The sequence below is a fragment of the Orcinus orca genome, chromosome 8, assembly GCF_937001465.1.
Source record: "Orcinus orca chromosome 8, mOrcOrc1.1, whole genome shotgun sequence".
Taxonomy (NCBI): Eukaryota; Metazoa; Chordata; class Mammalia; order Artiodactyla; family Delphinidae; genus Orcinus; species Orcinus orca.
The window spans coordinates 56,262,561-56,284,508 of NC_064566.1; the positions used below are offsets into that span (position 1 = coordinate 56,262,561).

The 21,948-nt window shown below is 48.4% G+C and overlaps 2 protein-coding genes across 2 annotated transcripts in view; one reads left to right on the plus strand and one right to left on the minus strand.

The window, feature by feature from the left end:
• Positions 1 to 18,447, plus strand: part of USP35 (ubiquitin specific peptidase 35) — an 873,752-nt gene extending 855,305 nt beyond the window's left edge. Inside the window, exon 12 of the transcript XR_007478832.1 lies at positions 18,436 to 18,447. The gene's annotated coding sequence lies outside the window, so the exon portion shown is untranslated. The remainder of the gene's footprint in view (positions 1 to 18,435) is intronic.
• Positions 1 to 21,948, minus strand: part of TENM4 (teneurin transmembrane protein 4) — a 757,305-nt gene that overhangs the window by 399,130 nt on the left and 336,227 nt on the right. The window lies entirely within an intron of this gene.

Here is a 21,948-nt window from a genome sequence, read left to right on the forward strand (position 1 = left end):
CTGGGGTTCCTATGTTAGGCCTCCGCTCTGTAAGGCGGGGAGCGCTGAACAGGGAGAGCTGGAGGGGAAAACCAGCCCCCCAGGGAAGCAGGCACTAGTTTAAGGCTCCTGGAAATGGTGAAGGTGGCAACCGCTGTGCCCTCCGAGAGCTGTCCAGGGCCCTGCGTTCATGGAGAGGAGAAGCTGGGGCTCAGAGGCTGTGACCTGCTGACGGCCACAGCCAACAAGTGAAGAGGCAGGAGCCCTCAGCTTCACACACACACACACACTCTCTCTCTCTCTCTCTCTCTCTCTCTCTCTCTCAGGCCCAGGAGTTCTGTAAAAGTGCAAAGATTGCAAAGCCCCTTGGGGAGGTGCCAGGAGCGGTGCTTGCAGCAGACGAAGCTTGTTAGCGAAGGTGTCCCAGAAAGGGATGTCCAGCCGGAAAGCAAGGGAGACAGAAGTGGCTTTGGCAGAATTTCGCTTACATCTCCGTGTACTCAAGTCGCAAAGAGGCGGAGGAAAAGGCCCATAACGATGGGAAAACCCCAACTGCCTGAAGCTGCGGCCATCTCCAATAATTAAAGGCAGACTTAATAGGTATCAGGGCCCTCTTTCCAGCAGCTGGGTGGTCAGGCAATTTTTATTTCAATAATTAGCTGCTGTATGTCACACAGAACTGGAGACAGATAAAGGGAGGGCCAGTCTCTCATGGAGCTAATTGTGCCCAGAGTTCTACAAGCCTAATCAAGCTTGCACGGCTCCCATCCCTTTCATCCAAGGCCTCAAAGGACTTCGCCTGTGGTAATTAAGTCTCCTAAGTGCCGTAAAGAAAGGGATTCTCCTTGGCAGTCTGAGTGAAGAAGAGGAGGCTGGGGTGGGGATGGGGCAGGTGGCCATGCCGCTGGCCCCCAGGCTGGGGACAGAGGGCAAGGAAGAGGCCCCGACCCTGACACTGGGCCCTTTAAGCCTCTGGCCTGGTGCATTCTGCCCCCAGATAGGACAACTGCGGACCTTGTGGTGTTGCTGGCCACCTCCTGTGGAGCCTGGCTCAACCTGCCCCAACCAAAGCCTTTCTAAATGTCGCAAGCTGGATGGTCTCTGGGGGATATATTTGTTAGACGCGTCCAATCAGGCGGCGGTAATTCAGATTCCACTATCCTAGATTCTTACAGGTAGAGGGATCATAAAGGACGTAGTGGCCCAGCCCCATCTGATGCGTGCGTTCCTCTGCGTCCCTAAGGACACCAGCCAGCCTTTGCGTGATCTCCGATGATACCACTTACTCCTAACATGTTTCATCCCCTAAGTTTGGCCTTAGTTCATTCTGATAGTGAGCTGAAGTTTGCTTCCTTCAAGAGCCTTCCCACTGACCCTAACTCTGCCTTCAAACCTCACAGACAAGCCCAATCCCTCCCCTCCAGATCACGATTCCTCTCCCCCAAAGCTTCAGAGAACAGTAGAGCACAGTGGTGAAAACCACAAGCTACATCAAAAGCACAATCCCCACACCAACAAAAAAGGATAAAGTTGGACCTCACCAAAATCCAAACTCATGCTCTGTGAAAGACTGTTAAAAGGATGAAAAGACAAGCTACAAAGTGGGAGAAAATATTTGCAAACCACATATCCAACAAAAGCCTAGCATCTAGAGCACATAAAGAACTCTCAAAACCCAACAGTAAAAAACCAAACCAAAACCAAACCCAAACAACCCAATTAGAAAATGGCCAAAAGATATGAACAGATATTTCACTGCAGAGGATATACAGATGGCAAATAAGCACATGAAAAGATGTTCAACATCACCGGCCAGCAGGGAAAAGCAAATGAAAACCACAGTGTCACCACACACCCATCAGACGAGCTAAAATGGAAAATAGTGGCAACTCTGAATGCTGGCAAGGATGCAGAGACCCTGGATCACCCATACATTTCTGACAGGAATATAAAATATTACGGCCCTTCTGGAAGCCAGTTCGGCAGTTTTTTATGAAACTAAACGTGCAGTTGCTGTACAACGTAGCGATTGCACTCTTGGGCATTTAACCCTCAGAAATGAAAACTTAGGTTCACACAAGAACCGATACAGAGATGTTCATAGAAGCCTTACTCATAATAGCTAAAAACTGGAAACAGTCCAGATGTCTTTCAACAGCTGAATGGCTATTGTAAATGGAATGCCATGGAATACTACTTGGTGAGAAAAAGGAATGAGTTAATGATACGAATGAATCTCTAGAGAATTATGTTGAGTGAAAAAAGCCAATCACAAAATGTTACATACAATATGATTCCATTTATATAACATTTTTGAAATGACAACATTTTAGCAATGGAGAACAGATTAATAGTTGCCAGGGGTTAGGGATGGGGTAGGGGTGGGAGGTAGGTGGGTGTGGCTATAAAAGGGCAGTGAGAGGGATGCTTGTGGTGATGGAAATATTCCCTATCTTGACTGGACGCAGATGATAAAACAGGGTAGAAGTAAACACACGCATACATACAAATAAGTACAAGTAAAATTGGGGAACTCTGAATAAAATGAATGGATTGTACCAATGTCCATATCCTGGTTGTGATATCTATTCTCTTACAATAGTTTTGCAACATGCTGCTGCTGGGGGAAACTGGGAATAGGGTACCCAGGATATATTTGTACTATTTTTTACAACTACGCATGAACTACAGTTATCTCTTTTTTAAATTTTTATTGGAGCATAGTTGATTTACAATGTTGTGTTAGTTTCAGGTGTACAGCAAAATGAATCAGTTATACATATGCATATATCCACTCTTTTTTAGATTCTTTTCCCATATAGGTCATTACAAAGTAGAGTTCCCTGTGCTATACAGTAAGTCCTTATTAGTTATCTATTTTATATATAGTAGTGTGTATATGTCAATCCCAATCTCCCAATTTATCCCTCCCCCCACCTTTTCCCCTGGTAACCATACGTTTGTCTTCTACATCCATGACTCTACTTCTGTTTTGTAAATAAGTTCATTTGTACCTTTTTTTAAAAAAAATATTCCACATATAAGCAATATCATCCACTCCTGGGCATATACCCAGAGAAAACCATAATTCAAAAAGACACATGCACCCCAATGTTCATTGCAGCACTATTTACAATAGCCAGAACATGAAAGCAACCTAAATGTTCATCAACAGAGGAATGGATAAAGAAGATGTAATGTATACATACAATGGAATACTACTCAGCCATAAAAAAAGAATGAAATTTTGCCATTTGCAGCAACCTGGATGGACTTGTAGGGTATTATGCTAAGTGAAATAACTCAGACAAAGAAAGACAAATATTGTGTATCACTTTATATGTGGAATCTAAAAAATACAACAAACTAGTGAATATAAAAAAAGAAGCAGACTCACACATAGAGAACAAGCTAGTAGTTACCAGTGAAGAGAGGGAAGGGAGGAGGGGCGAGTTAAGGATAGGAGAGTAAGAGGTACAAACTGTTATGTGTAAAATAAGCTACAAGGATATATTGTACAACACAGGAATATAGCCAATATTTTATAGTAACTATAAATGGAGCATAACCTTTAAAAATTGTGAATCACTATATTGTACACCTGTGATTTATATAACATTTTACATCAATATAACTCAATAAATTAAAATAAATAAAATACATAAATTAAAAAAAAAAAAAACAAGGTCAGCCCGGAAGAGAAAAAAAGTAGGTTTTTGAGTCAGGCAAACCTAGGTTTGAACCTTGAACCTACTATGTATTTCCTGTACAACTTTGGACAAAGAAACTGTCTGAGCTTCAGTTTCCTCATCTATAAAATGGGGATAGTATCTACTATCTTACAGGGCTTTCCTGAGGCTTAAATGAGGCAATCCATGGCAATACTTAACTCTATGCATGGTGCATAAGTAAGGACTCCATTATCAACAGGATAATTATCTCTGTGCCTTCTTCTGATTCAATTCCCAACTAAATTCAACTTCAACTTCCTAAATTCAACTCTGGAAGTTAGGTATGGGGGTCGATTGCTCTAGTAATGATACCTCCCTGTATTACACCCTTGTGTAGTCTCCCTGCTGACTCCAGGGTTGGCCGTGTGATTGCACTGACCAAGGGGATATTAGCAATCAGGAATCAGAGGCATGAAAAACCCTTGAGTGTTTGGGCTTGCCTGTTTTGCTACTTTGGGAAAACATCCATCATGGAGCAAGACCCACGTTGTCCAGCTTATTGCTAGAGACCCAAGGCTGAGCCAACCAGCCCCACAGACTGCAGCCACAGGAGTGAGCCCAGAGGACAGTGGCTGGACCACCCAGCTCCGCCCAGCCCAAATTTCTGACCCCGAGAAACAGGAACCAATAAGTGGTCATTTTAATCCCAAACTCCTAATTAGTTTGGAATTAAAATATATACACTACTATATAAAATAGATAACCAACAAGGACCTACTGTATAGCACAGGCAACTATACTCAAAATCTTGTAATAACCTATAATGGAAGAGAATGTGAAAAAATAATACATATATTTATATATATATATGTATAATAGAATCACTTTGCTGTACACCTGAAACTTATACATCGTAAATCAACTATATGTCAATAAAAATTTGAAAAAAATGGTCATTTTCAGCCACTATATTTTACAGAGATCTGTTACATAGAAAGGCTAACTGATATAGGTATTATAATTTCCGTATTACAGATGAGGAAACTGAGGCTCAGATCATTAAAGTACCTTAAAAAATAAGAGGAAATGTTACGAGGACAAAAAGACTAACATCTAATGTTTAAACAGTACTTAAGAGCTTATACATTTTTCCACATTTTTGTGCCACTTAATCCACCACCCTGTACTTCGCTTTTTTGGAATTTTTCAAAATTACATTTATGTTTAAGTAGTTGCTTAATTATATGCTCTAAGCAGGTGGGGATCATGTCTATCTTGTTCAGCACCGAATGTCAACTTTGAACCTTGAAAACAGTAGGCACTTAATAAATACTGACTGGCTGGATAAATGAACAAATACCTCTGAGAAGGTATGTCATGATCCTATATTAGACAGAAAACTGATGTTCAGAGAGGTGAAGTGCTTGTTTCAAAGTCACACAGCCAGCAAGAGGCAGTGCTTAGATGCAGCCCAGGTCTTTGACCCTAAGTGCAGAGGTCTGCCTTAAATTCTCTGTGCATCCTGAGGGTTTCTCAGACAAGGAAATGAATTACTACCCCACAGTTAGGAAGGAATGTTGTTGGATGAATTCCATATGTTTCAGGAATGCCAATCCCCATGCTAAGAGGATTCTGACCAAACCAAGCTTCCAGCTGGACAGAAATGTGCTGCGATGTGAACCCCAGTGCACGGGATCAGAGGTGCCTGTTAGCACAAGTCTCACGTCGTTGGTACCATCCAGCCCCAAATCCCCATGGGGCGTCCCGGTCAAATGCATAACCACCCAGCAGGCACAGGCCCACTAAGCAGCTCTGCTGTCAGCCATGGGTCAGCCCGTGAGTTCCTTTGAGAGGAACCGGCAGATGTTAGCACCAAGCTCTGAGGACAGACACCATGCTCCTCCAGAACCAGCAGGCTGCCCGAGCACTGCAGTGGGCTCACATGGGCTGAGCAGAGCCCCCCCTCGGTGGCCACAGCTGCCTCTCCGCCTTCCAGGAGGGCCTCGAGCCTGTCCTCTCTGTGGGGAAGCTCTGACCCTTGGACCCTCTGCTGGCTAATGTTACACCTGGGTCGCCGCAGTCCTGCTTCCTGGGGCCAGACCCTCACTTTGTTCTCTTTATTGTAGCCCTAAATTTGTTTTCATTAACAAGCTCTGCCTGTCACTCCATTGATTCTGCCTTCTTTTAGGGCTGTTAAGCTCAGTTGTTAACGGTACCAGTCTTTAAGGTGATGCCAGCCTGGAGAGACAGTGGGATGGGGGTGTGCTTGCTTCTGTCCAGGGCGGGAACCCAGGGGGACCACATTATCTAGGGCCCAGCCTGGCCTCTACTAGGCAACTCCTCAGATTCGTCCAGTGTGTTCTTTCCAACGCGAAGCCCCTTCCTATCTCAAAAGTCACCAAGACACCGTAAAGCTGAGCCAGGCAGAGTGCAGGTCATCACTGTTTCCAGCTCACAGAGGAGGGCTTTCCTGGTAGAGAGAAAGCAGCGCGGAGCCGCTAAAAGCATCGACCCTGCAGCCAGACAGCCAGGGTCCAAACCCCAGCTCTGTCACTCCCCAGCTGTGTACCCTGGGCACATTATTGAAGCTCTCCATGCCTCACACTAAAGTGTGGAGAGAATACTTGTACTTACAAGGTAGAGTTTTTGGGAGGACTGAATGAGTTAATATGTGCAAAGTACTTAGAAAAGGCTTAGCACTTGGCTGCCATGATGATGATGACTATTATTATTATTATTGTTGTTGTTATAAGGTATCGCGTTCTGGCCGTGATGCAGGTTTGGATTTCTCTACCCCATTCACACTAACGTATTAGGGCATCTATATCCCTATTCAGCATTATGTATCTACTCATTCAGTCACTGAGCAAATATTTACTAGAAATGTACTATGTGCCCAGAGCTGTGCTGGGATGCAAGGACTGTCGTTCCAGAAAGACAGAAAGGGCACCAGTTTTGAACAACGCTCCAGTTTGAATCTCAGCCCTGCCTTCACTAGGTACGAGCCATGGGCAGCTCATTCTGGGCCTTACTTTCCTCATCTGTGAGATGGGGAATTATCTGTAGCCCTGCCATCCTGCCTCTTCCGAGGACGCACGCGGTCATCTGGGGGCCTGGAGGGGGAGTATGTTCTAGAACCTTTCCAGAGCAGAGCCCCAGCCCTCCTCCAACTCTGGCCAGCCGGGAGGAGGGGAGAGTGGTCCCTAAAGCAGTGGCCTTGGGAAACCTGAGCCACCTTCAAAGAGAGGGATTTAGTTGGCTCAGGCTCTGTGTCCTCTCTGAGGGAGCATCACAAAGCAGGGCCCAGCCCCCAGCAGGGCCAGGCCCCTCAGGGAGGCCACATGGCTGGAAACTGGCCCCTTTGCCTCAGTCTTCTTGAGCTGTGTGCCCTTCAGCCTGATGCCGGAGGAAGGAGCCTGCTGCCTTTCTTTCTCTTCTTATCCTCAGTGCAACAGAACAGTGTTTAAATCGGAGCCTTAAAATGAGAAGCAAATGGGAAGGGCTTGCAGAATGACGTTGAGCACCATCTAGAAAAAGTCCAGGCTTAAAATTTACAGTCTATGACAAGCGATTGGATTTACCTTGCCAGAGGGAGAGGCCCTGGGGCCACACTGAGAAAACATAATGCTGGGGCATTTCCTAAACCTGGCACTTTAGAGTTTACACAGCACTGACAATCAGGCAACCTCTGCTCACCCTCTACTGCCCTGAGAGGTAGGTTCTACAACCTCATTTCAACAGGGAAGTGTGGCAGGCAGGCAGGCAGGAATGTGGGGTTCTGGCGCAGGAGAACTCTACTCTGAGATCTGGCTTTGTGATCCTAAGCAAACGCCAATAATACATAAACGGTGAATACAAACTGTGGCTCTTGTCTACTGAGCACCCAGTATGTGCCTGGTGATCCTTGTTTGCCAAATTGTTGCCATCTTATATAAACTGAGGATCAGAGTGGGCAAGGATTTGCCCTGAGTCACACAGCGTTTTAAGAGAGCTAGGATTCAGAGCCCCACACGGAGAGTCTCAATTTTTTAAGCCATATCATGGAGATGATGAAGATCAGTTATATCCAGAGGTTGGAGTGTCACATGCGGCTTGGAAGTCCTATACAAATATCTGTTATCCTTACTGAGAAAATTGAGGCTCCCAGGGGTGAAGTGACGTGTCCAAGGTCACCCAGCTGGCAAGGAGCAGAGCTGGGACCTGATCTCCATGTTCTGGTGCCCACTGTCCCTTCCATTAGGCTGCAGCTGCCATCTGGAACACCTGCCAGCACTGCACAAGAGCTACGAATCTCTAGGAGCCATCAGGCTGATGATAGTTAAATACTGGGCTATTTGAAAAATATGACAACAAACAGTTGAGAATAAATGCCAAGCCTCTAACTGGTTAGGAACACCACCCAGGGGCACAGAGATTTGTCAGTGTGACTGACGCTTCCTGCTTAAATGCAGCGTGCAGACACTCGCACAGAAGAAAGGCAGGCTGTGAGCGGGCGACAGCGGCGGCGTGTGAAGAGGGCCGCACTGGTAGAAAGCATTGCTCGCATCTGAACCCACTCATTCTCTACTGCAAGTCCGAAGGAGGGCTTGTTATTCCTATTTGATTGATGAGAAGCCAACGCCCAGAGAAGCTCATGACTTATCCAAGGTTGCACAGTCAGTGAGTGCCCAAGCTGGGATTTGAACCCAGAATTGTTTTGCCCTAAAATCTCGACTCCATCCCCTGCATCTCTCTGCTGCCCACACTACCTTTCCTGTTTGGAAGGGACAGGGTTATATGTCTGGGGCTCTGAGAACTCAAGCCCTTTCTTTGGGATTTGCTGGGTCACCTACCCACCTCTGCCCATCAACCTTCCCTGAGTGCCTTGTCTGACCAGGTCCCTGTGCTGGGCATGAGGATTCCGAGGTGGTCCTGCATGGTCCTTTCCTGTAGGCCTGCACTGTTTAGCAGGGGAAACCGAGCCAGAAACAGATAACCCCCATCCAAAATCTTGCAGAAGAGTCACTTCACCCAGCCAGTTGGGCTGGCTTCCTGGGGGCACCTGATGCTTTCCAGAGTCTGATGATGCAGCGGGAATCTGCCAGCCATCGGGAGAGGGAAGAAAAGGGGAGGAGTAGGGTGTCAGGTCCAGGGCCCCCACCCCTGCACCAACCAGGGCACTGAATTGTTTTTTATCTGATTCACATATTGGGCCTCCACTTAGGGTTTCATTTAAGCAATGAGATCCTTGGCCAAAAACAAGTTAGAAAACCACTGCCTTAAGACATATTCCCAATTTGTTTGCCTGAAGGAGTGTTTTATATAATATTGGCTTATCAGCCAGGCATAACTTGACTCATCTATTCTTCCTGTCTTTTCATTTAAAAAGTCTATCATAAATGGCTAATTTATTCCTTTACATATATCTACTGGCTATCTGATATGAGCCAGACACCATCCTAGGGTGTTGGAGATATAGAAAAAAATAAACCTCTCGCCCTGTCTGCATACTTCTGCCCCGCTGAAGCCTCTTCACAGCTTTCAGGGTGATTTTTCTAAGAAGCAAATCAGATTACCGTCATGTCCCTGCTCACAACATTCAATGGCTCCCTATTGCCTAAAGCATTACTACTCAGGGTAGCTTTGAGCCACAGACTAGTGGCATCAACATTACCTGGAGTTTATTAGAAATCAGAATCTCAGGCTCCATCTCATACCTACTCAATGAGAATCTGCAATTAGGTCCCCAGGTGATTCCTATGACATTGAGATCTGAGAAGTACAGAAGTATAAGATGTCAACACCACCCTTCACGTCCTGATACCTGTTGTTACCTGTCTCATCTCCACCCCCTTTTCTCAAACACAGTATACTCAATGCCAGTCTGCCCTGCCCACCTGTCCTCTTCCACTTCCAAGCCTTTGTGCACATGGGGCCCTCTATCCAGAATACCCTTCCCCTGCTGGCTGACAATTACAATTCCTTCCTTTCATGGAAGTCAGACTTAAATCCTCTAGGAGCTTCATCAGATCCCTTCTCCCTTCTTACCTGCAGTCTGATTCCTACCTGTGGCCCCATCGTCCCATCACGACCGCAGCCAGCCCAGTGTCTGCGTGTCTGCTAGACAGCTCAGTGTGCTGGAATCTGTGTCTGTTGTGTAGGTGGGCATCTGTCTCCTTCAAAAAACAATGAGCCCTGGAGGCAAGGGGTGGTCCTTTTCCTTCTTTACATCCAACTACACTATCCCTGTGCTGCCAATCACTGGGGATGCAGAGAGGATTCAGAGTCTGCTTTTTTTTTTTTTTTTGCGGTACGCGGGCCTCACTGTTGTGGCCTCTCCTGTTGCGGAGCACAGGCTCCGGACGCGCAGGCTCAGCGGCCATGGCTCACGGGCTCAGCTGCTCCGCGGCATGTGGGATCTTCCCGGACCGGGGCATGAACCCGTGTCCCCTGCATCGGCAGGCGGACTCTCAACCACTGCACCACCAGGGAAGGCCCAGAGTCTGCTTTGAGGAGCACCCAGTCTGGTGGGCCAGGATGGCTTTCGAAGTAACAAGTGCAAGTTTTTGAAACAGGTTTGTGGCAACGGATACGATGTTTGCTGAGCTGAACCATTTGCAAGGCTGATGGAGCCAGATTGCTTTACTCTTTGGCAAATGACCATTGGCTCCCCCTCCTCATCTCTTTCCCAGCAAAATTTCTCGTTGTCCCCTGAGGGAGCACTCCTGGCTTCGGGACTGAGTTCTCAAGAGGCTGAGTCACGTGTGTGAACCATTTCCTGGCTACGGGGCCCCCCTCAGCCTGGCCTCTGTATTCTCACATGTCTAGCTGGAGTGCTAGGGAGTGACGTGCTTCCAGCCAGTCAGGCGTGGACAGGGACGATGCTTCCCTATTTTTTCTTTTTTTAAAATAAATTTATTTATTTATTTTTGGCTGTGTTGGGTCTTTGTTGCTGCGTGCGGGCTTTCTCTAGTTGCGGCGAGCGGGGGCTACTCTTCGTTGTGGTGCGCGGGCTTCTCATTGCGGTGGCTTCCGTTGTTGCAGAGCACGGGCTCGAGGCGCAGGGGCTTCAGTAGCTGTGGCATGTGGGCTCAGTAGTTGTGGCACGCAGGCTTCAGTAGTTGTGACTCGCGGGCTCTAGAGCACAGGCTCAATAGTTGTGGCGCACGGGCTTAGTTGCTCTGCGGCACGTGGGATCTTCCTGGACCAGGGCTCGAACCCGTGTCCCCTGCATTGGCAGGCGGATTCCTAACCACTATGCCACCAGGGAGGCCTGATGCTTCCCTATTTTGAAGGAAGAATAGGTGGCCAACTCCCATTACTCCCATCCCGTGCACCCTGGGTCAAGTTAATAAATTAATTGAAGTCCTCAGTGGCAGGGATGAGGACTAATTAATTAAAGCAATGCATTCATTAAATGCATCCATGAAACATTTACTGAACACCTACTTTGTGCCAGGCCGTTGAGCCAGATATCTGCGATACAAAGTTCAATGACTGTTAGTCCTTGCCCTCAGCTGGGGTCATTTTCCCAATCTACAGGAGGCAGCTTGAGGGTCTGGAGAACTGGAATCTAGTGCTTACTGGCCTACTAAGCCTTTTACCTCTCAGCGCCTCATCATCCTCATCTGTAATATGCGGATTCCAATCCCTGTGCTGTCTCACAAACTGGAAAATCACAAATCAAAAGTGCTTGGTAAACTGTAAAGTGCTGTACTAATTGTGCAATGGTTACTGAGGCAGGCAGTATTAGTGGCCAACCCTAGGGCCATTTTTTTCCCAGACTAATGCAAGCCCAATTTTGTTTGGGAAAGCCACATGCTCAGGCCTGGGCAATGAATCATGATTTGGTTCAGGCAGTCAAGACAAGCCTGTTTTCTGTTTGCCAGATACCCCACTTCCCAGCCTCCCTTGCAGCTAACGGTAACCATGTGACCCACTTCTGGCCAATAAGGTGGAAAAGGAAGTCTACTGGCAGAGGGAGTTTGGGGAGGGTTGTAGGTGATACCACTTTTCTCCTAATTCACGTCTTAAATGTGGTAACACATGCGCTCTGGTGGCCCTCTTGGGACCGTGAAGTGACAGGTATGAGGACTAAAAATCACCTTGTAAGGATGGTGGAGAGGATCTACTTTCCTTTCCCCCTCCCCGCGTTCCTGAGGCACCCACCCCATTCAAGGCCCCATCCTCTCTCTCCTGCACGGTGGCTACAGCCTCTAACTAGACACCGTCTGATGATAAACTCTGGAGGTCAAGCTGCTAAGATGGAAAAGCATGGGGAGACGCTGATCCTGAAAGTAGTTATGGTCCTATTTGGAAAGTCTTCGGAGCAGAGAAGACGGAGGCCCCAGCCAGAGTGGGACTGGCTTAGAGGTCAGAAAAAGCTGGAGGAGGGGCTGGAACTGCCCCTTTGTCTCTGCGTCATAGGTGAACATCTCACCTGCACGACGTCCCAAAGACCGGGGTCATGCCCTCTCACTGCTCTCAGCTCAATAAACACTGAATAATCATACTGAACATGTGTGTCTACGAATGAGGCACGTTTTCTTGCCTCATCTAGTTGTACCAACGGCCCATATTTTACAGATGAGGAAACTAGAAGTGCAGAGAGGTGACATGGCTCACCCGAGGTCACATATTTAAGTCAATACCAAGCAAGTCAGGTCTGCCTCATGGTCCAGGACTATGCTGTCCAGTATGGCAGCCACTAGCCACCTGCAGCTCATTAAATTTAAATTTCTAATTAAAGTGAGATAAAGATCAGTCCCTTGGTCACACTAGCCACATTTCAAAAGTACAAAAGTCGCAGGTGGATAGTGGCTACTGGACTGGGAGCGGCAGAGAGTTCTACTGGACAGCGCTGGTCCAGAAGCTTGGGATGGTCAGAGACTAATTCATAGATCCCTGCCTGGAGAGCACAGGCCTGCACAGTGACCCAAGCATGGAGCTGGAACCAGGCCTGGGGGTTCGGGCTGAGGAAGGAGAAAGGAGGGGGCAGAGGTCTCTCTGAGAGCCGAGGGTGTGCAGGCACTGTGCAGAGTGCCTTACGTCTGCTGGCTCATTTACCCGTCCCACCCACTCTATACCATTGCCATTTATTAACCTCAAGTGACAGAAGAAGAAACCAAAGCTCAGGAAGGTGAAAAGACTTGTCCAAGGCCACACACCTAGGAAATGCTGGAGCTGGGCCAGGAGCCCAGGTGTGACTCCAAACCCAGCTCCCTCTACCATGCCTCTCTCCAGGAGTCAACTTAGAGTCCCCTCCTTCCCTCACTCTTGTCTGAAGGGACTCTGGAGGGAAGAGATGAACCTTTCCAGCAAGGAGGCCCGAATTCTAGTAGGGATGGGAGTGTCGCCCACACAGGCCCAGGGGGAGGCAACCCCCCACTTCGGGGTAGCTTCCACTGTCTCCCTGGCCCAGGAGACCAGGTCATAGGGAGACTCGTTCTTTACTGGGCCTCCTCTCCCAGGCCAGGCTGTTGCTGTCACAGACCTCCGTAAATCACAGACCTCCGTAAATCAGGCCCCCGTCACTCCTGGAGACTCCAGACCAGAGGGGAGGAGATCCCTCGGCGAGGAGATCAAGCCGCTCAGGCTCTCCCAGGGAGCTTGCGGAAGCTTCAAAGGCCGGGGCCTGATTTACGAGGCTGCCAGCGGCTCCAGGCTGTCCCAGAGCAGCGCCTGCACCAGCTCCAAGCCGTGCATTAGTCCAGGGATAGATCAAAGGATCTGAGGCTAGACCCAGCTTGGGGCTGGATCTGTTTCTTCTCCCCCGCAAGATAGCTTGGAGTCAGCCACTCCTGGCAGGAGATGCGTCCATCTCCAGGACCTTGGATCAGCCGGGGCACTTCTGGTCCATCTGATAGGGAATGGGGAGAGGGGTGAAGAAGCAGGGCCGGGTCACTCTTGGAAATGGGGTCCAGTCTACAAAAGCAGCCCCGATAGCCAGCCTTCGGTCCTCATGGCAGCCCTTCCAGAGAGCTAGGACTGTCCCCTTTTCACAGGAGGAAGTGAAAGCTCACAGAGGTCAAGTGACGTGCCCAAGAGGTTAGCAGCAGGACGGGATTGGAATCCAGGTCTGACACCAAACCCCTGCTTGTCAAATCTGTGTCCTCATGCAGCACCCCACACTCAACAAGCCTTTCTTGACCAACAAAGACAGAACTTACAACTTATATCTTTAATAGGGAGTACACATTCCTTTACACTCTTTCAAACTCTTTCATCAGTCTGAATGAGTGGCGAGAGGAGGCTGCATTATCCAGCCCTGGGAAGTTTATAAAACAAGATGAGTCCCCTGCCAGGGCCAACCTCCAGGCTGCAATCTGCCAGAAGAGCCGTGGGCCTGGGGACCTCTGGAGTCCTCTTCCCAACTGAGGCCCTCGTGATTATTAGCCTGGTCTTCCTGATGGGAGGGGAGCAAACCCCCACTGCTCCCTGTAGCTGTAACTTCCCAGGCACAGCAATCCTAGTACTGCTTGCCATTTAAAGACACCTAGGAGGTACCGGGACACCCAGTTATCACAATTTCTTTCAGTAATCTGGCAAAATAAATATCATTATCTGATTTGCAGAAGCTCAGAGGGGTTAATGCCCCACAGCCAGTAAGTGGCAGAACTAGGGCTCAACCTGGCTGTACTTGCTTCTAACCCCACTATGTTCCCATCGCAGTATCTAGCCTCTAAGACCAGCCAGCCTGGGTTAACCCAGAGAGGGCCCATGATGTGCCCTGTGAGTGCCCGGCCATCTCTGCTTCTCTGCCAGATGGTAACTCACTTCAGGGCAATAATGCATACAGTAGAGGTTACAAGTGTGGATTTTAGAGTCAGCACCTGGATCTGGATCCCAGCATTGCTTCTTACCAGCTGTGTGACTTTACACAAGTAACACGACCTCTCTGGGTCTCTGTTTCTACTCTTCAGAGTGGGGGATCCTGCCTGCCTACCTCCCTCAGGGACCTGGTGTGCTGAGGAGCATCCCAGGAAGCACCCGGCACCAGACTAGCTTGTGGGAAGAAACCAGCAAGTGGTCACTGTCACGACTGCCCTGCTTCCCCTGGCGGCCAGCACGGGGCTGACCCCGAGTCCACAGTCAATAAGAAAGGCCTGTCGACTCAACAAGGAGATGGATTGGGATGATGTACTGCCAAAGTGTTGGGTAAAACTGCTGCTGCTGCTGGTGGGGTGAGGTGGGGAGGTTCCCAGATGGAGCTCTTCAACTCCAGCATCTAGCGCGATGGCTCAGGCCCCTGGGGAGTCCCCCTGCCTCCTCCACGGTTTGGGGCTCCCTTGCCTACAAGGCCCACCCGAGCCAGGAAAGCGCCAATCCTCCCTTCTCCTGGTGTGCCTCAGACTCCCCTGTGTTCTGTTTTGCAGCAAAGCAGCTGTCTGGAAGCCACCCAGGGCCGCCACTCTTTGGGACGTGCAACCCCCCTGCCCCCAAGGCTGGGATGCCAGAAGGACAAACCCGGCCAGACATATGGATCATTGACCCTGTAGAGCCAACAGCTGGGCCACTGGCTGACTTCTCCCCTGTTCCTTGGAATATTCTGGCTATGAGAAGACATAGTCTCAGCAACTTATAGGAAATTTCCCAGGATATCCTAGTCTCTAAGGGAACAATTTGTTCCTTTCTCACACATTTAAATCTCTTTTCTTGGAAAACCAATTCCAAGCCTCCCAGGCACACACACACTTTTAATCTGTTCCTGTGTATAGTTAAATACAAGTTCAGTGACAAATCTAATAACAGCAATAACTAATATTTGTTCAGTATATGCTAAGAGGTAACTCACCATCTCATAGAGTCCTCACAACGACTCTTGAGATGGGGCTCTATGTATCCCCATTTTACAGATGAGGAAACAGAGGTGGGCTCCTGTGCAAAGGGCATGCTGCTAGTCACTGCCACAGATCTGGAGGGCCTGGAGTCCAGGGGCCCCATCCCTGCGCTGTGCTGCCTTCTCAAACATGCTGAAGGAGTTAACTGGTTGGAGAGATTTTCTTTCCTTGGGGATGTTTTTTCTTTTCTTTGGGCATGTAAGGTTGACTAAGAAGAGGGTCTTTCTCACCATCGGAGTCCATGACCCTGGAGGCTGGGGAAGGAACCCCAAGCTGAATTTTCTAACATGAACCATTGCTGACTTTCTGGTACAGCTCAGCCCCTGCCAGGCATCCCCTCCTCTGAATCGAGGGCCCGGGAACCAAGCCTCAAAGTTCAGCTTGCTTCCTCCAGCCTAGACACTCGGAAATGGAAATGTCCCACGTTTTCACCACACAAAAGTCAGGTTGTATTTTTGTCCTCTTCGAAATATGAAAAAGGAATTTCTTTTCTCTCCTGAACTTTCTCCAAAACTAAATAGAAAAAGTGAACACCATGCTGCTGCCCTGTAAGCTGAGAACAGAAAAATCAACACTCAGTGTGGCATCTCTAAGACATTACAGAATAGCGAACGTGTGGGCCTGTCGCAACACGTTTGGCGACTTCAGGTTTACAGTAGGTGATATTTCTCATCCCCAAACTCCTCATTGGGCTTTTACATCACAAGTTCCTTTTCCTTTAAAATCAGATCTAAAACATTAAGAGACTTTAATGAATGAACACTGCCTGGATTGCAATTCTGAGTTAACAGACCAACCATAAGCAAATTAAACCTAAAATTATACAGATAATTTAGTGAAACCAAGAAGACAGCGACCCGAGGTAAACTAAACTGGTCGCGTAAAGTTTGAGCCCAGAGAAGAAGGGAGGTGTTTATCCGGTAACTGGTGAAGGCTGCAAAGAAGCAAGAATAATTGCCAAGGCGCAGGGGTTATTCTCAACTCACGGAATCGGCCGTCCTCAGGATTGTCTGCTGTCCTGGTCCGGGCTGCCCAGACCCCTGGTTCTGCATCTTCAAAAGCCTCCACATGGGTTTCCTATGTCTCCCCGACCCCATCTCCCAGTTCAGTGAGAATTATCTTTCACAAACACTTTTTGATCACGTCACTCCCTGCTCTGCTTATCTCTCCCGGCTTCCCTTCTCCTCAAAGCCAAACACTTAGTTCTGCCCCCGGACCCTTCTCCCGGCCCCTTGCTCCTGGCAGCCTCCCCCTACCCCACAACCTCTGCTCATCACTCCCCAGGAATTTGCTTCAAGCAAGGCACCTGGCTGTGTGCTGTTCTCCACTCCGCACAGCCAGGGAACCTCCAGGTAGGAAGCAGGGGCCTTGGCTACCGTCACCTCCCAACTGCTCTCCTGGGAGCGCTCACCCTACAGGTGAGCTGGCGGACAGTCATCTGGAACTTGCCCTCACTGCTCCAGGAACGAGGGGCTCACTCACTCCCATTAGGAAGAGGAGCTGAAAAAGAAATTGGCTTTAGGACTGATGTCTGCATTCATCCCCATCTCTCCCAGTTCCAGCTGTGCCACGATGGGCGAGTGATGGGTCAGTCCCTTCTGGGGCTCAGACCCTTCATCTGCAACATGTAGCTAACAAGTCCCACCTTGTTGCCATTGAAAACATCATGAACACCACCCATATCATCTCTGGACAATTTCAGTGTGAAAAGAACACGGTGTTCTGGTTTTCTAATGGTATTCTGGGTTTCTAATCCCAGCCCCCAAACTTGGGGGGAATGAGTGAACTTCTCTGACCTTCACTTTCCCCATCCTTAAATGGGGATAAAAACTCCCTCAAAGGGTGACTGTCTGGACTGAATGAGATGATACAGATAAAAATGGTTTTATAAACTGTTTAATTTGTATGAATGTAAGCATCTATCCTGCTGAACTGAAATCTGCCTCCTGGTAACTTACCCTGTGGCTACAGGTGCCTAAGACATCACACAGAGATGGTTCTAATCTTGCCATCAGGACTTCTGAGTCTTCCCTCCTCCCGTCTGAGCATTAGCCATTCCCATCCCTTAGCCATTGCCGGGGGTAGGTGTGATGGGGTGGGGGTCTCTGGTTTGCTACTGGCATCACCTGAGTCCCTCTCCTGGGAGGATCTGCATTTGAAAGAGTGCTGCTGGGATTTTCTTCAGTGGGGATCTAACCCCAGTGCCTTTGCACCAGCCCTTCTCCCCTTGGCAAGATCTCCCTGCAGTCTTTTTGTGGAACACCCCATCCCGTAGATCATGCCTTTTTCTCTATCATGCCCCGTGCCATGCATTTAAGGTCTGTGGATAATTATGTCAGAGAATTGGTTTCCTCTTTGTCTGTGTGACCCTGAGCTAGTCATTTTTCCTCCCATGGGCACTTGCTCCCTGGGGAATAAAATGAGGAGGTGGACGATGTCATCATTGAAACTATCACTGGAACTATGACATGCAGATTTTCACCAACTGAATTTGACCTTGAACCCTCCCCTACTTTCCCCTTTAACTTTTCAGGGATATTTAGAAAGGACCTGGACTAGAGTCCTTCGTAGCTGACATTCTGTGCATCCACGTGCTCTTTAAGGTTAGGGCTGGGTCCTTAGGGGCCTTTCCGTAATCCTTAGATCAAGCTCCTGGTGGCAATAGGCATTGTTGGTTCCAACATACCTGACAGAGAACACAGAGAGCCCTGCTCCCACTGCTTGGCTCTAGTCAGCCGCATCCTTGTATCTGCCTAATGAACACCTGTACTGCAGCCCTCATGGGCATCCAACGGGGTTTTAATGACTGCAGAGCTTTCTGGCTTTCATGCATCTGTGTAGCCATTTGCTGTCTCATATGTGGAGAGATTTCATTGCAGTTTAGTAGCAGTAAGGGCCATATGGCTGAACACGTTCATACCAGGGCTGTTTTCTGCCTCTTTAGCAGTCTTGCTTGGTACTCTCAGATGGAGCAGGGGAGACTGCCATTTATACCCCCTTTCTGAGCACCAGTTTCCTTGTCTGTAAAATGGGGATGAGGGTTTCTGTGGGCATCAAATGACATACAAATATAACAGATCAGCATCCAGGACACAGTAAGCAGTTATTTTGCACTTTTTACGACTTCGTCAAAAAGCTCATCACCCTAAGCTCCCTGCCCCCTCCTACACGTCACTGACATCTAGTGGCAGAGCCGGGTAACTGCAGGTGTGAGTACCCAAAGCTCCAGACCCATTATGTGCCTCGCACACGTCATTTCAGGGGTTGCAGTGATTACAAGCAACGCCAGCCAGGATCTGCCTCAGCTTTTCCAGGCACTTTGATATTTATCAGCAACTTTATCCCCACACCAACATTTAAAGATGAGTAAGTTAGTAATGGTGACAAAGGGAGGATGAGAGCCAGTGGTGGAGCAGGGACAAGACCTGTCCTGGACGGCAAATTCCTGAAGGTCAGGGATTTTCCCACCACATCCCCTGTGCCTATGACACTGCTTGGAACACAAGTGCTTAGTTAACATCTGTAGAATAAGTGACAATCTTAGGAAACCCCAGTCCCTTTCCAGTTTAGAAGTCCATATGGTGAAGAGGCTTGCTCCAAGTGACACAGTGATAAACTGCTCCAGGAATAAGTTTATAAGGAAGCCTCTCCCCATCTCCTCCCAATGTGTGTACACGAGTGTCCCTAATCTTCCACTTCCTTTAACTGAAAAAGGATTCTACCTGTTTCCTCTGAGAGGGTTGAAGGGTGGTCCAGGACTACATTATAAACTAATGTTAACGTCCCTCAAAATTCATACCTCAATGTGATGGTATCAGGTCCCTAATCACTTTGGGAGGTGATTAGGTCACATGGGTGGAGCCTTCATGAATGGGATTAGTGTCCTTAAAAGATACCCCAGAGAGCTCCCTCAGCCCTTCTGCCATGTGAGGTTATAGTGAAAAGAAGGCCGGCTATGAACCAGGAAGTGGGCTCTCACCAGACATGGGATCTGCCAGCACCTTGATTTTGGATTTCCAGCTTCCAGAATGTGAGAAATAAATTTCTGTTTATAAACTACCTAGTCTATGACATTTTGTTATAGCGGCTCGAGATGACCAAGCCAGACTATAAAGAGAATAACTGCAGGAGAGCAGTTCCCCAGGATGAGGGGTGGGAAGGGGACCCCACAGGGCTTTGAAGGCAGTATCACGTTCTGTTTCTTAAGCCCGCTGGTGAGGACATGAGAGTTTATTCTTTAAACCCCACACATTTGTTATAAATACTCTTCACCATGAAAGAGTATTATTATTACAAAATTTCATAATAAATATTGTAAAAGACACACAGTGGAAGCTATTGTCTGCAAGTACAGCGGAGGGAACACAGAGAAGGCAGATTTAAGAAGTTTTGCTGTGGATTTGGTGTCTCTGGCAACATCTAAGAAATGTAAGTGGAGGTTTCGAGTTCTGCTGAAATGATTTCTGTTGATTGGACTGTGTGTCTTGACATTGGCATACGGCGCTGGCACCCAGGGTTGTGGCTTTCCAACCCCTACACGGGCTTGACTTTGAAACCCACTGACAAGGCTGAGAGGCTCTTGACCAATGGTAGCAGAATTCAAGAAACAGCTGCATCCCTGAGGGACTCAGTGGTCCCGACCAGGTGCCTTCACTTCCCTGGTCTCCTTGTGTTAAATGAATAAACTACAGTCTTCACCTCACCTTCCTCCAGGGCTGATGTGAGGAGGAAATGAGAACATGCAAATGAAGGTGCTTTGTAAACCAGAAAACATGGTGTAACTGTAGGATGACTACTGCCATAACTACTCCTGGCAGAGAAGTGGTCTAAAAACGACATAAAGTGCCCCCCAGTTGTGAGGCATTTGTCTTATGACTGGGCATAGCTCTCTGCCAAGGTTTTCTGGAACAGAATCAAGTTCTCATACCACTCCAGCCAAAAGAGGTGGAAAGTACACCTAGCATCTGTCTTCTAGTTCCACAGGACTGATGATGAGAGCGCCGTGGCTACGAACCGGACTCCAGGGCCAGACAGCACGTGTTCAAATCCTAGCACCACCACTTACTAGTTGGACAAAGGATGACCTTAAGCAAGTTACTTCACCTCTCCAAGACTCAGTCAGTTCTCTGATGTGTAAAATGGGGGAAATAACAGCACACTCATAGAGCTCTGACGAGAATTAAATGAGGTGGTATGGAAAGTGCTTGGAACAGTGCCTAGTACAGAATAAGCCCATATTAGTATGCTATAACCTCCGTTTTCTGAGGGGGAACAATTAAACAGAATAAATAGGCAACAGCTCCCATTATCAACTGGAGATCTGGGTTCGACACTTGGAGGGACTTCCTGGAAAGGTTGCCTAGCGCTCATCATGGAATTTGGAGGATGCCCACTTAGCACCTTCCTGGCCAACTATGATCTGGTGAGTTGGCAAACTTTTTAGCAAAGCTAGGACTCCAACGCTCTTCAGGAATACAAGCAATAGAGCCCGGGATTCAGGAGAAGCCAGAATCTGAGCAGGGTAGAGGTTTGGAAAAGCTGATAAATGGCCCCCGGTGGACCTGTTCATGAATCTGTGGGGTGTCATGAGCGTTCAAGGAACAACACACGTGAAATGCTTAGACGGTTCCTGGTACACAGTAAGCACTATGGTCATTGCTATTTCTTTTGTCTGTCCATTTGTCCGCCCACCCATCCTCAAGGGATCATCCAAAAGCAGTACGGCCCCAAGGAAATCTCTGTCAAATACACGTTCTGCATCTGCACTGCCCATATGTCCAACAAGTCACACGTTGCTGCTGAGCTCTGCCCATGTGACCAGTGTGACTGAGGAACTGAGGTTTTATCTAATTTAACTTTTTTCTCAACTGTTCTCCTGGCTTTTTAAAAGGCTATTTAATTTTAGTTAATTTAAACAGCTGCCTGTGACAGATGGCTACCATACCGGACGGCACGGTATGTAGCCCTGTCATCTTTCCAGCTCTCCAATCCCTCTGACATGCACCCAAGGCCCAGCACAGCCTCCAGAAGAAGGGTGCTGTCTCCGCACACCCTGCCCTGCCACCACCGCTGCACACCGTTACCTGCAGACACTGGCCTGTGCCGGCATCCCTCTGCTTTGGATGCCCTCCCTGCCTTCTGTATCTGCATGGTAATCTCTTCAGAAGCTTTCTCAGGCTACCCCCTCCCGCCTAAGTGGCCAAGAGTACCGCCTCTGGCTACCCCAGCTTCCAGGGCTTCTCCTCACCCCAGCATTTACACAGTAGGGTTGTACTTGAGTGGTTACAGGCCTCTCTCCCTTTCCAGTTGCTCCCTGAGCGCTGACCAGGGCCGTGTTGTAAGCATTTCTGTACCCCAGGGCCCTGCACCAAGGCTTCGCTATGGGTGGTGCTCTGGGGGGCACAGAGATCTAGAAGACACAGTCCATCCTTAGGGTCCCACAATGCTCCCACTCTAGAAAGAAGCATCGACTTCCACCA